Source organism: Notamacropus eugenii, chromosome 4 (assembly GCF_028372415.1).
Source record: "Notamacropus eugenii isolate mMacEug1 chromosome 4, mMacEug1.pri_v2, whole genome shotgun sequence".
NCBI classification, from domain to species: Eukaryota; Metazoa; Chordata; class Mammalia; order Diprotodontia; family Macropodidae; genus Notamacropus; species Notamacropus eugenii.
Window position 1 is genome coordinate 380106755 of NC_092875.1, and position 15843 is coordinate 380122597.

The 15843-nt window shown below is 32.8% G+C and overlaps 1 protein-coding gene across 2 annotated transcripts in view; it reads right to left on the minus strand.

The window, feature by feature from the left end:
* The window catches only part of CDH10 (cadherin 10), a 287434-nt gene extending 272136 nt beyond the window's left edge, over positions 1–15298 (minus strand). For both annotated transcript variants that reach the window (XM_072605474.1, XM_072605472.1), the window contains exon 1: positions 14871–15298. The gene's annotated coding sequence lies outside the window, so the exon portion shown is untranslated. The remainder of the gene's footprint in view (positions 1–14870) is intronic.
* Positions 15299–15843: the final 545 nt, after the last annotated feature.

Below are 15843 nucleotides of genomic sequence, written 5' to 3' on the forward strand. Positions count from 1 at the left end.
TACTGCAAACTACTTCTGTATGTCTGCCAAGAAAACCCCAAATGGAGTAACAGAAAGTTGGACTAAAACCATTGGGCGTCAACAACAGCAGCCACAGAAGTCATTTAAATAGTCCAGATTCAGCATCCATATATGTTAAATTGGAAGTAAATCATCTTCCCTACGAATCTTACTGAGGTGTAAGGATGAAGTAGTGGATACCATATAATCAGAAAAGTAAAAAATAGCCTAGAAAGGCATTTTAAACTTTTTTTTTTAATTTGGAGCAAGTCTTGCTTTTATTTTTTTCTTTTTGTTTTTGTGTTTTGATCAAGTTCTAAGAGTATTATGAAGAGTATGCAAAAATAATTATTTTTTAAAGCTTGTCCACAGTGACAAAGGTTTGGAATATTAGAACATTTAGATTATGTTTAATAAGAAAAACAGAAATTTCTAGTTTAAAATGTTTAAAATTTTTATGACTGTTTCCTGTTACTTTTAAGAGAGGTATTGTCCTATATTTTAATCTATATTTATGATTACATATTTAATATTTATGAGTGGAAAAACTTTGCCAGAAGCAATACCTCTATTTGTGGATACATCAAAAATATATATCTAAATATTATAAATATATTTAGTTCTAAAAACAATCTTCAAGTCTTTCCCTTTGAAGTTGAACCAAATAATTTGTGCATTAATATGAAATAATATTGAGTTTTCTGGTACTTTCAAAAACTGATTCTTTGTGAATATAGCATAAATCAAAAGTAAAATCTCTTGAGACAGATATCCTCTTAGTGACAATATATTTTTGGTGCAATGACAATCATAACTGTCTCCAGTGTTATAGAGAATATTGTGTTTGGGCTGAGATATGACTCATCCTAACTATTATTTTTAGTTCAAAGTTTAGGTGGCAGATTCTAAGTTAAAGAATACATTTTTTGGCTTCATAAGAATAAAGACAAATGTCATCTCTACAAATGAAAGTCATAGATAATTGGCATGTGCCAATTTATAATTCATTTTTTATATTTTTGTTAATATTTTACTTTGATTTATGCAGGTTTAATTAATACAATAGCATAAAAACAGCTATTTATATGTATAGTTACATATTATATTGCATACATATATTTACATATACACGTATATAATACATATATTTATTACATATATACATATATATGAAACTTGTATTAAGAGGTATATAAATATATATTACTATAAAAACATTTATCTGGCTTTCATATTCTAGGTAGTTTACATTTTCCTTTATATAAAGAGTTCTGTTAAAAGCAATTCATCAGTTCATTACATAGTATGAAACATGAGGAGTACAACGACTTATTAAAGACCCACAATCCCTCTTCTCTATCCCTTCATCCTGCTACAGTCCCTCTCCATTTTCTTGGGTTTCAGCAACGGAATATTAGGCCTTTTTCAGACTTTCTCAAGATCAACTTCCAGTAGAATTTCTGTCCCCTCTGCATGAAACTATCCTTTCTGCTTACACATAATTGCTGATGTATAAATGACCTATCTAAACATATCACTTTGTAAAACTAATTTTTAAAAAGTATGAAACCCAAAGAAATGCATGTTTCATAACAAGATTGCCAGTATTATTTAATAAAATACTTGGAAAACAATTTTATGAATATTTTATACAAAAGAATATGATACTAAACAATAGATAATCATTTCCTAATTTTCTTTAGCTATTTTGATTATGAATTTGAAAGTATATGTTAAGAAATTAAAAAAATAGAAATTTAGGTATATTATACTATTTTAAAAAATTTTATTTTCTTCCTTTTTTAAGTCTAAGACTTCCTGATGAAATGATCATAGCAACCATAATAATATGCCTGGGTGCAGCTTCAATTCACAACGCTTTGAAAACAGCATACAAAATAAAAGAGCTTAATGCATTGTGAGCATTTATATAACACACAATAATTGGAATTTAATCAAGTACTCATTTCTTATAAAAACAAACAGATCACGCTTAACTTCCACTGGGAAATGAATGAGATCACCTGAATTTCTGGTAACAATTTTTTAATGGGACTTCATATTTACACTTAAGTTTTACAAAATGCAAAAATAATGATAGCACAAAACTTGTTTTTTTTGTGCTGCACACTAGAGGATACTGAAATGAATTTTGCCTTCAGCTAGCTAAACATTTAAGGATTCTGTAGAGATCTCTTGCAGCTGCACAGCAAAAATACATTTCAGCTTTGTAATTATGTCCTGCTCAAAAAGTTTTTATTTTTTGTTGAGATTTTTCTAAAACAATATTTTATATAATTCATACTGAGATGTAAAAAGAAAATGACATTAATCTAAACATGATACATTTTTAATGCTGTTTTATAGCTCTTCTGTAAATTCACATCTGTTTCAATGGTGCTAAATTCAAATAGTTTAGCAGGAAAAAAATTTGGAACCAAACATGGAAGGTTTCATATATATGCTGTGATACTACCACAAGATGGCTCCAAAGACCAAAAAGTCCTATCCATTTTTTTTTCTTGGAAAAGTGAGTTATCAAAAATGGGAATTGCACCTCAAAAATCAGAAGCAGTTCACTGGGTCAATAATTGGGTCAATAATTTATTGGGTCAATGGGTCAATAATTTATTAACATAACCCCATCTTGACACTGTGGTAGTGAAGAAATCTAATTTATTTTCATTTAAAATTCAAGTAGTTACAGTCTATAAGCTCTAGTTTCCAATAAGTATGTAGCAAGTAAAAGTGAAATTTGGGCAAAAGATGAATAATAAAATTAATCTTATTAATTAATTGTCCAATCAGTTTTCTTATTTTAGTATTTTGTTGGCATTATTAATTTAAATTTAAATTGTGTAAACACTGAGTTAGGAATTCACAGCCTCCCTCCTTCCATACTCTCCAAAAGCACACTTAGGAGGAGGATGTTTTTTTCTTAACAAGATAAGAATATTAAAGAAAAATCTTAATTTCTGACATTTACAAGGAAAGTTATCCCTGTTGGCCATATATTGATGTAGTTTTAAAATGTAATGATCTATTTTTATTTTTATCTATATTATTAAATTTTTGCAAATTACATTTTAATTTTATTACAGGCACTTGGAAGTATTGTGGTTCTTGAGTTTGATACTGTTTAACTACGACATTAAGAAGTTATAGTGACTTGTCCAAGGTCACACAGTCAGTTTATGTCAGATGTGGAGCTTGAATGGGTCTCTTCCTAGTTTGTGAACAATATTTCTGTCCACTGTGGCATCCGCTCTCTCTCAGAAAGAATAGGAAAACTTTATTTATATCATTATCAAAATTCAAAGAAGCATTTGCCCACCCTTTCACAGGAAAATTACATAATATATCATTTTAACTACAAGAATTAAGATTATATTCTGAATAATCTATAAACTAATTTCACTCAAAATATTACTATTAGGGCAAGTAATTATTACATAGGAATATTTGATCTCAATGACTGAATGACTCTGGGACTACCAGGACCTGAGGCCCTATTTTTTACCTCATTCAACTGGATTTGTTCAGTGGCAATATGTTTTAAGTAATAGGTACATCTTTGCATGGAATTTTATAACATATACATCCAAATGTATGGTTTTAAAATTCAAAATATAAAAGTAAATATAATTATTAGTACAAATATTTTTAAATGAGTTCTCTAAATTCTTGAAGCTGAAAGATGAGAAACTTTGTGGTCATCATGTTGTTATATTGGTGATGTTTTACTGAAGAGGATAATTAATCAAAGTACACACACACTTCTTCATGGATTAAGGGTATCAAATAACTTTGTTTTCAAAGATATCTAAATAATTTCAAATGACTATAATTATGTGCCCACATGTGATTGTTAAAAGATAATCTTCCCCAGTAGAATGTAAGCTCCTTGAAGGCAGGGATTGTCTTTCACTTTGTCTTTTTCATCCTTAGCACCTAGCAGAGTATCTTTACAAAGAGCAACCATTTAATAAATCTTCTCTGTATTGGACTGAATTTCATTAATTAAGATTGAATCGGATATCACTAATTGCCTAAAAAAAAGAATTCAAATGGTGCAAGTTATAGTTTCCAGAGAAGTTATTAATGCAATCTTGAAATCAAAGAATGAACCTTAATTACATAAATAAAATATATTGAAACTCAGTTTTCATTTGGAAAGCTTTACCTTCACATTCTAACTGTGCAACATTTTTTTTTTATGTCAAAGTCTCTAAAACCTAATTAAGAAAGTAATAGTCTACTGGCTTTTCTTATCTGTAATATAGATTAGTAAAATTATTCTTATGATTTATAGATATTAAATCATTTATAGGACTACTTCTATAATGTAGTCTCTTCGTTAATCATTTTTTTAATTCTCATTCTTCTGACCTCAGCAAGGAGACCCTGAAAGGAACTATTACTGCAACATATTTCAGAATGGTTCATGTGTTACATCTGAATGAGTTTATGTGGCTAATAGAGTCCACACTGGTTATCTTTCTTCTTGCTGACTCTTTGCAGTCTTCTCTTCACTCCAGGTTTAACATAGTGATCCTTTAGTCATCCACGTGACATCTCTTTGGGTTTTGCACAAAGTGATTTGATAACAGCACTATTTTCTGTGATGATATACTACCTCCATGTAAACTAGTTTTGTTTTAGAATTCAATGGAAAAAATTGAGAAGTAAATTTATAGAAATATGAAAAATACTAACACATAACATAGTTATTTATGGTAGTAGATCAGAGAACTTCTGAACTAGAAGGGATATTAAGAATCTTTTTATGTATCCAAATTTGCAGAAGAAGGAAAGAGGCCTAGAAATAGGTGTCTACATTGAAGACCTTATCATTAAGTCTATCATATCTATTTTCATGTAAAGAAGCAACTTGTCCAAAGTCACAGAGATGGAAAATAGCAGTCATGCCTACATTTTAATCTGGGAAGGACCATAGTAATAATAATATCAGCAAATCATAATTATATTGTACTTTAAAATTTACAAAGCATTTTTCATATGTTACTGCATTTGATCCACACAAAAACCTTTTGAAGTAGTTCTTGTTATTATCCCTGTTTACAACTGAGGAAACTGAATTAACTTTCTAATGGCCACCTGAAAGACTAGCAGTGGTGCCAGAACTAGAAGACAGGTCTCACAATTCCAAGACTGAATCTCATTCCATTAGATTGCATAGTATTTTATAAGGGCATTGCAGTATTTGCTTTTGTTTTGTTTTTATAATTTTTATCCACCAATTTGCCACTTGTACTCTTAGACAGTTGTCCAAAATCACATAGCTAGTATGTGTCAGAGGCAGGATTGAACGTAGGCATTCCTATCTTTCTACTCCTTAACAATGTCTCAAAGCTAAAATACAAGACAAGAAAAACAATGTAGTAGTAAATGCTATTATATGGTTGTAATAGTCTTATGTTTTTGTTGAGTCATTTTGGTCATGCCCAACTCTTCATGACCTGACTTGGGGTTTTCATGGCGAAGACACTAGAGTAGTTTGCCATTTCCTTCTCCAGCTCATTTTATAGATGAGAAAACTAAGGAAAACAGGTTTAAGTGACTTGCCTAAGGTATTAAGTATCTAAGGCAAGACTTGAAGTCAGGAAGAGGAGCCTTCTTGAATTCAGCTTGGCAGTCTATTCACTATTTCATCTAGCGTCCCTAGTCTTATGTCCATAAAATTGATATCAATGATATTACATATTTCACTCATTCCCCTGCTAAAAATTAAGTAATACAAGATATTGTCTTAATTACAATTAATTTTTTAAAACCTTTCTTCCATCTTTGAGGCTAAGAAAATAGGATATGATTAGATGACTTCTCAAGATTCTATGACATGAATAATTCTGACTATAACCTACTTTTGTGTTGCTTTAGTATGTGATATTGTAAATTATTCACTGCCTTCTTCAGTCACTTCTAAACCCAACACTCATATTGCATTCCAGGATAGGCAATATAGTACATGACATTGATTCTAGCCTCCAGTATGGATGAAGCATGCTTATATTTTCAGTAGTTGCTGTTGAATAATAATGTGTCACTCTAGAAGCTACAAATACTAAAATATTTAGGAGTATGTCACTGTGTGGTACTGAACCTGATTCTTTCCCTTATCCTCCTTGCTTAAATCTACTTATTATGTGATTACTCCTTGACCTAGTTATGGGTACCTACCCTATCTCACCACTATCTCTTCTCTTAACCATTTCTCCAAATATAAGTATTTAGATTTCGAAAGTGGTAAACCTAAAGAGATTATCTTCATATATCTGTTGATACTTCCTGACCTCAGTTCCAGAATCTGACCTCTCATCTCTGCTTCAATTTGATAAAAACATAATTTCTGTACCTGACATTTATTTGAACTGTAATTTAGCCCATTTCCATTATTTTCCCTACAAGGATTCCTGTTAGGGAATGTTAGGGGACACTGAAAGTATAGTCAGGGTAGGTAGGTGACAGGCACAGTGGATAGAGTACCAGGCGTAAAATCAGGAAAACTCATCTTCCTGAGTTCAAATCTGGCCTCAGATATTTACCAGCTGTGTGACCTTGAGCAAGTTACTTAATCTACTTTGCCTCAGTTTCCTCATTTGTAAAATGAGCCAGAGAAGAAAATGGCAAAGCACTCTGGTATCTTTTGAAGAAAACCCCAAATGAGGTCACAAAGAGTCTGACACAACTGAAAAAATGAACAGTAACAACACCTGAGAGTATACTGTAAGATACTGAACAAGCACATAGGCCTTTCGATGACTTCGTAAAATTAATTAATTTAAAAAACTTGTATATCTTCCAAATTTGCTGTTATATAAATATACTATACATAAATATACTACTATACTTAAATATCTTTGTCATTCTACAATTGTATTTACATGTTAAGCAAAATCAAACAAAACTTAAAGTGAAAAATTTCAGTTCGTTAATTTTCAGGAAAAAAAATACCATTTTGTTTATCAAAAAGAGAGAAAAAAACAATGCTTTAGAAGATAGCCTCTCATTAACCAATATAAATTTTAAAAAACAGGAAAGTTATTCAAAATTATTTGACTCACAAGAGAATTCTCTGTTTTATTATTAACATGTGTAAATCACAAGCTCTCTTTGAGTATTTAATAATATGTACCAAAATGATTTACCAAAAAAAAATACTAATTGATTTTCAGGATCAGATCTTTGGAGTAAAGGAATATAGATTCAGAAATAATTATTTAAGGGTGCTTTGAAAAAAATTATAAAAACTCTTTTTGTGGAATGGTGGGGGCATGAACATCCTTTAAACAGTTCTGGAAACTCAGTTGGTCACTGCAATAGCAAGTTCCTGGCTGTGCAGTGTCTAACAAAAGCCCTTTCTATGTAGTGCACAAAAAGGCCAGCTCTGGGAATTTGAAGTAGAGCCAGTGATCACCATGGTAGAACCAAATAATTGTTTTGTTTCTATTTCTGCTTCTTCCAGCCCCATGTCTGTGGCAGCCATTCAGGAGAACCCTGATTTTATAAAAAAGAGGAGAAAAGTGTACTTTTAATGAGATTTTGCAAAAAGGAGTACCCTTTGTTAGAGGATGAATTTACTCCTCAAATGGTGAGTACAAATGAGTGTGAAATCACTCTGCTGAGTGACAGACCATGGGACATTAGAATTAGACCTTCTTTTGTACAAAATATACTCTCCATCATGTGGAGTGTGGTGAGGAGGGAAGTGACAGTATACATTGAAATTTAGACTTTGAGTTGCAAAGAATCTTAGAAGTGACATCATCTAAGTCTCTATTGTACACATGAGGAAACTGCATCCTGATTAAGATCTGACAGACAGTAAGAATCAGAATTAGGATTCGAACCCAGGACCCAAAACTCCAAAATTCAGCATTCTTTTCACTGTGTTGTGCTGTCTAACTGATGTTTTCAAAGATATAGCACCTATGATTATTCATATTTTCTTAGTTTACACATATTAGTAGCTTGACAAATATAAAGATTACCTAACTCCTTTTCTTTGCTTAAAAACAAAGGAATATTTTTAAAGGGTGACTTCATTAGAAGAGGTATGGACCTTTGTACAAATTATGAGATGCTTCATCTCTTCTTTGGCTGTCCACATCAAGCAATTTGGCATTTTTGAATGATCCCACCCAACCAAAACACAATCACTAAAAGAAACTGAAATCTAGAATAAATACTTGCATACAGTCTTAATGTGGAAATCTTGTAAACCCATGCATGGCAATATGTAATGTCAATTGTTTTAGGTAAATACAAACAAACAAACAGAAGAATAAATTCTAATGTATATACATAATATTTATTTTTAACTACTCTTTAATTTTATCTGCAGAAAGGAATGTAAAGGGTGATATAGGATGGGAAACTGTAGCTTCTCATTCATATAGAAGAGGTTTTTTCTCCAAATGCAGAGACAGATGCACTCAGTATAAATATGCATGTTGATGGTTTTCACTCTTCAGAGACATGTTGAAAAGCTAGTCTGATGACACAATACAGTTGAAGACTACAGATTAAAAAGCAGTTTTTTTATCTCAGTTTTTAATTATTTAATGAAATCGAATTCTGTTTTTTTAGTCTTAATGCAACAAATGGAAGGAATACAACTTTTTTAGAACATAAAATAAATACCTATGTATTTCTCATTTTAGTAGATATCAAAGTTTCCTTTAGTGTACTTTCAAAAGAAGTTTCTGTAATACTCTAAGACAATGCAAAATCCTTTGAAAAATGTTTGGTGCACTACTGTTACTTTTCATGTACCTGATATTAAAAAAATAGTATAAATAATGTATCCCCAAGTTCCTTCATATGATATCAAACATCCCTGACTCTAAAGCTATTATTTCCTGGTTTATCCATAAAACATGAACCAAAAATATCTTTTGGTATTTGAAGTTCTTAAATTTTCAAGCAACAGCTAAGAAAAATTTCTCCCTTTTCTCTCTGCCACAGAGACCTTAATCTACCTTGATATCTATTAATCTACCTATCTATCGATCTACCTATTTACATTTTACTTATTAATCTTTGGAGATTATTCTGATTATAAGCAATGGTAGAAAATAAAAATCAGAACACAAATCTCACTTTACAAATATAATGCCGTGATTATTATCTCAAGTAACAGAAACAGCTAAGAATACTTTCTTAACATGACCTAAGTAAAAAAAAAAAGAATTTTTCTTTTTATATCTCTGATTAGACTTATTGAAATTATATAAACCCCAATGGTCTGTTCAAATGTTTTAATAATATTTTGAACTAATAGGATTAATAAAAAGCTTCCAAGGTATTTCAAGTATGACCTTATACAATCAAAACTTTATTGTTACATTTTGACGTTTGAAGGGCAAATATATGCCTTTGTTTGCTAACGTGAACCTATTTTCCCAGTTCTCAGCATCTTGTGCTATTTTTACACAAGTAAATCTACATATCTATACAAGTGAATCACAAGGCAGCCAAAGGAGAAGCTTTTGAAAATCATCCAAACCATTCCCAAAAATAAATCAAGAAGCTTCTATTTTACCTATGTTTTTATCTTAGCTTTCTAACTCACTTTCTACAAATACAGCCTTGCTTTCATTTTAAGTGATAAAGTGGGTTAAGGCCATTATCTTAATAATTCAAGATAGCAAAAATTGGTTTGAATTTACAGTTATTTGGCATATCAAATTTTCCAGATTACTACTCTGATTTTTGTCTTAAGTTACCAGTGTAAATTCAGATATAATTTAAGATTAATTAAACTTCTGGAAAACAAGAGAGGATATAAGTCCTACCCCTACCTTATCTGTAACAAACTCTCATTAATGATGTATCAATTTGCGTTTACAGAGTCTGAGTAGTGGTGACATGTGTTTCTTACAGTAACCAACAAACCAAGAATATGCATATCTCAGGCAAAGCTATTTCCAGGAAACTGGAGAATGATCTGTCTTATTTACTTTTAAAATTAAGACTGTGTCACAACTACTTCAGTGTTCATTTTGCTAGAGTCAATAAACATTCATTTCATGTTATTTCTTCATGTTCACCCTGACACCTGAAGACAATATCTCATTTATATGCATTCTGCATTATGTTGATTTTTAAAAAGTCATGTTGTTAATAAATATTATATTGCTAGCACTTTATAAGGACAGGAGATTGAATTGATGCCTTCCTTTTATTCCTTAAAAGACTACGGGTTATAATATATACAAGGAATGCTTTCATTTTAAATAACTTGATTCTATCAAGCTAAACTAAGGGATGCGTTATGTTTTTTATGTGATAATGCAAAGTACTAAGATAGGATAATGTGATAAATCCAATCTATAATGTGGCAGATGATGGAACACAGGCAATAAAATCACAAGATTTACAAAAGGCATAATTACATATTGGGTAATACAATAAAACTTCACATGGGAAAGTATTTCAGTCAGGGAGTTGTGCTGTCATGCAAACCAAGAAGAGGGTAGAATCAGGCTTAGGAATATGAGCACAGTACTGTGACTGTTTGAACATTTCTTTTACAGCTGAATTTTCTGATTGGAAGTGGTTGCCTTCTGACTTATTATTTATTCTTTTCTAAAATCTGACTCACCTTTTAATGTTAATTGGGATTTATACACTCTGTAGAACAAAAATTTGAAACGAATTCTCTTTTGTGAGAAAAGTAAGAATAAAATTAAAACATGAGTACAATTATTAGGGAAAAGGTGCATTACAGTGCTGTCAGTGGAATAGCTAAAGGTTTGCCCTTCTCACCTATCCCTCTATGGTACTATGATGCTCTTTCATGGAATCATATCAATAAGCAGTCATTATTATGAAAACATTGGTATGAATTATTTTAAAAGGTAGGTTTATGTCAGGACTGTGCCAGCTGAAGGACCAGGCTATCAATGTCTATCTATATTGTATTGTGGCCTTTCTTCGATCAGTGGAATAGTGTTTTATGTTTAATATTTTTAAAATTTTTCTTTATTGAAGAAAAGAGTTGGCAATCACATCAAGGTCAAGGTAGAGAAGAAAATATTAAATAAAATATCCTTCTTCTTAAAAAATATTTGAGCAATGCATTTTAGGGAAAAGCCTACATTCATAATAGATGTTGTCTAGCCTACAAGTGAGGAAGCATGCAAACAGTTCTGGATGAAAATATTTCAGGATAATTACATGACTTGAATAAAAATTATATGGCGAAGTGATGTTGTATTCCCTTGGTATCAATCAGGGCCTGTAACTTTAAATACTGAAATTTGCTATTTTGTTTTCTGTTTTTCTTTAGCTGCTGTACTTAGAAGGGAGCCAGAAGAAATACCAAAAGTATATACTGGTCATATGTGCTTGCTAACACCCTTCCAAGAGAATTGAAAAGGTGTGATTTAGGAATGCAGAAAACACAACACCAGGTTGTTAGTGTTGTCTGACAGGGCACAAGCCTTTTGGTTTAACTTTTCTTTTAATTTTCTGAAGATTATAGAGGTTTCCCTGAACCCTGTCTCATTTTTAGTGAGCAACAAAAGTTCTCTGCAAATTTTGAGGTTTAAACAGGCCTTCCATTGTAACTTGTTGGCAGAAAGTGTCAACCGGGGGAGGGGCAATGTAAGTAGAGGAAGGAATTTTATGACATAATCCAACATAGATTAAATCAATATGTTTCATCAAAAAGGAAGAAAGGGACATATTTGCTTAATAATTTTATCATAACAGTCCTCATTTTATATCTACATAATTCACATTTCTAAATAGTATATTAAAGTGTGATAAATGAAACTGTTTTGTTAATAAGGTCAATAAGGATTCAAATGGGGAGATATATTTTGCTGATAATTTCCAATTTGTGAACTAAGAATTTAAAATATTCTTTGTATGATGCCTTTCTCCTTCAGTGAGTATTCTGGATAGGACTGCATATGATGAACGCTTATTAAAATGCTTAATCAATTTCACCACTGCTCAGATATCTTGATTAAAGTGAATGAGGTCATCTTTCATGCTATTTGATTTTTGAAAGTCCATTTAAATTATGAATGCTGTACATAATGAACTTAGTAAGCTGTTGTATTCTTTTTCAAACTTAAGTTATAATTTAAACATATATATTTTCTCATGCATGTAAAATTTAAAAGTATATCTTTGAGAAAACTATATATAGCTATTAGTAATTGCTTTCACAACTGTTCTTTTTCCTTTATCTCACCAAGAACCTTGATGTCAAATGACTAGAATTAGAATATTATTTGATCCATAGAAATGTGTTATGACTACTAATTAAGAGCCTGAGAACTACTTTCAGTGCTTGAGCTTATGGTTTCTGAATATAATTAATTGCTTATTATGCATCACTATTACCAGTAATAACACTTAAATAGAAACCCAGCTTCCCATTGCTGCTGAATCAGCAGTATTAGACCAACGATCACCTTGTGCTGCCACCTAGTGGCACAATCAGGTGTAAAAATTAGATAGTCTAGGAGGCCAGCATATTATCACCTGTCTTCCCATCAGGCTGCAAATCTGGTTTAGCGACATAGGAAATAAGTCATCTGCACAAGAATCACCCAGATGACACTCACTCTGCCTCAGTCATTTGTTTTTCATGGAAATCATATTAAGATCAGGAAATGACTCCTGAGAATTTGGAAAGGTTGGCATTCGTTTAGTATTAACCTTTTCAATCACCTCTGTGGTGTTATTTAACAAGAAAGATGAAACAACATAAAACCAGAGGAAAGCAAATTTCTAAAACATCAATGGTAGGACAATTTTAGTTGCTCAGAAATGAAGGCCTCTGGATATCTAACAAATTATAATTCACCCTTCCCCCCTTTTTATTATTTAGAGAAAGTATCTAGGTAACTAATAGGTCCTAAGGAGTGTCAAGCTGAGATTATATAGAATCCTTCTTGTCATTTAAATGCTAGGTTTTGTAAAACGTGCAAATATAAAACTAATACCAGAGTCACATGCTATTAACCAGAATGAACAACTACCACACGTGCATACATGCTATTTTCATGCCTCTTTACTATGAGGCCAAATATGTGAGACTCTATGACTGCAAACATAAAGTGAGGGCACATGTGCCAGTGAAGTCAGTTAAATATCATCATGTACTTCATGCAGAAAGAGGTTCACATTTAATGAAAGCAGGAATTCATTCTCATGCTTAGAAACATATGGAGACCTGCTCTCTCAAGTGAAATCTAACAATACACATTACTACATAAACAGACTTTTCTTTCTAATTAAAAAAAAAAAATCAGAGTAGGTTAAATATGAAGAGTTCCCACAGCACAAACAGGATTATCAGCTTATGTTTGTTCCAAAAAATATTTATCTCCCGTGCTCGGCGTACTGAATATGTATGAGCTGCTCTTAGCACTTGGTTGGAGGGTAAGGGGGAGGGAGGAAGTAAGACTTATCTTTGTAACTTCCCAGGCTTTAGTCTTTCTTTCTTTCCCAATTCACATCTTCTTTCTCTTTCTCATTTATTATTTTAACCAAAAATGAATATACTTATTCATTCAAGGAGTGTGAGATGATTATGAAAGTTCTGTTTATTAAAAATCATCACCATACCACTGAGGTGGGGGTGGGGGTAGGAGTGAGAGAACATACTCTTGTTCAGTGTTATTCACCAAGAAAATGATCTTAAGGCTAGATGTTTTCCCCCTGTGAGGGAAAGTCTAGTAACATGTACATAGAAGTATAAAGCCTGCTGTCAGCATGAGACAGGCAGATCATTCTTAATATAGATTCTTCAGGAGGGAGGAAAAAGAGGGGGAAAATGGATTGCATCTCAAAACATATCAGAAGTAATGGATGTGCAGTTTGGGATAATGGTGAGGCTTTTACTGGAATGAAAGATGAAGATGATAGGAAACAGCTCCATTTATGTGGAAGCAAAAGATGATAGGTCAGTTTTAAGATGCTGGTTGGTGTTTGTCACTGATCGCACGTGTGGACTTCTTTTTTAATGATAAGGAGATTGTAGGTTTGTCTGATGGCAATTAGCATCGAAAGCAGTATTAGGCTATTACCATTTCCCCAGTTTACAATGCCATCAATAGTAACTTGTTGGGCACATGCATTCAGACTAACAATGTGCTGCATTAATTTAACATCACATAAAATATGGATTTTATTGCAGCAGTGACAAGAAATGCTGCAACTGCTGAGTACATGTATTTAATCTCTTCTTTTCCCTTCTATTGGCAGACTTAGATGAGAACTGTTTATGCAGGAAATGTGCCTACTGGATTTCAATGAGCATCAAACTACTTCATGTATGTAGATGTCCACTGGCCACCTATCTGTTACATTTATGTATCTCTCATCTGTCTGTCATTTCCATCCTGAACCTTTTGCATGTTCCAAGAACTATGGGTGTGAGTGATTGTTAAGTAGGAAGGCATTCCATTCACCAGGATACAAAGTAATGTGAGGGAGAGAGAGAGAGCAAGAAGGTATCATTTTATAAACCCGACTCAACATCAAGGTGAGCACAGACTAGCACAAATCAAAATAAAATCAATCACAGTTTTCTAACATCTGCTCACCTAGCAGGAAACCTCGAAGTATAAAATGAGCCCACTGAGGGGTAAAATCCACACCACCCCTCCTTTTTAGTGATACATACAGTCATTCTAGGGACAAGGCGCACAATGAGTTGGTCCTGTCACTGCATGCGGGTTGTTTCCTCGTTTCCTTCTTTTAATTATACCAAAGTTGAAGATTATTTTTGAATATCTCTGTGAACATCGTAAAGATATAAAGCGTTCTAAATTGAAAAAAGAGAGAAAAAAAGAGAGAAAGCGAGAGAGGGGAAAAGCTCCTACCTTTGACTCTCCTTCTGGAGAAGGAAGTAGCATCCGACCCAAATAACGCCGAAGATTGTGCCACTCTCTCCGCTTTTTGTTTATTTTGATCTGTATTTTTCTAAGGCCGGTTCTACTTGAATCTAACTCAAGCTTCTCCTCAGCATCACTTTTAACTCTGGACTGCAGGGAAGCCAAGCGAACGAGGGAGCTCTCTCTGATTGGCTTTCATTGAGAGCTTCTTCTGATTAATACAGAGGGAAAAAAAGCCACCAGCTTTTCCTCGCTCGCACCACACACACGCACACGCGCACACGCAGGAACACACACACACACATACACACACACGCACGCACGCACAGACACACGCAGAGCAAGCAGAGAAAGGTTCTGCTGAGAGAGCTACAGCACTTGCCATGGGAAGGTTAGAGTCTGGGGAAGCGCAGCCTTTTCCAAGCACACTGATTTGCAAGTGAATGCGGTGGGAGGGTACGTGAAGAGAGGAGGGCTTTGGGGGACAAACTTCCCCTTCCTCCAGGAGAGAATGACTCTCTGTGTTGAAATCTAAGGTATTCAGCCTAGTCTACTGTTTTACCTAGTAATAAAATTGGGGGGGGGGGGGGGAGGAAATGACTTCTCCTTGTATTTATTTTTATTTTAAATTTAAAAAGGAGAAATGTATTTTCCTTTCTCATAAGTGATGGTGCCAGAATATTAAGCCAAAGCACTGAAAGAAAATGTATTAACAATGTGCCAAGTTAAATTACAACCAGTCCTGATAAGTAACCAGAGTGATTCTTTTGTGATTTTTTTTTCTTTTTTTGCTTTCAATGACTTCTCTCTCTTTCTTAATTCTCCAGACCTGTGTGTGGCTTATTCATATTCTTCCCCACCTCCTTTGCTCATCCTTTTTCTATGTGAGTCAGTCCTGTTTAACATTACCAAAGGGTATTTGAGGCTTACTTAGACATTCCTGATTTACTTTCTTTATTTC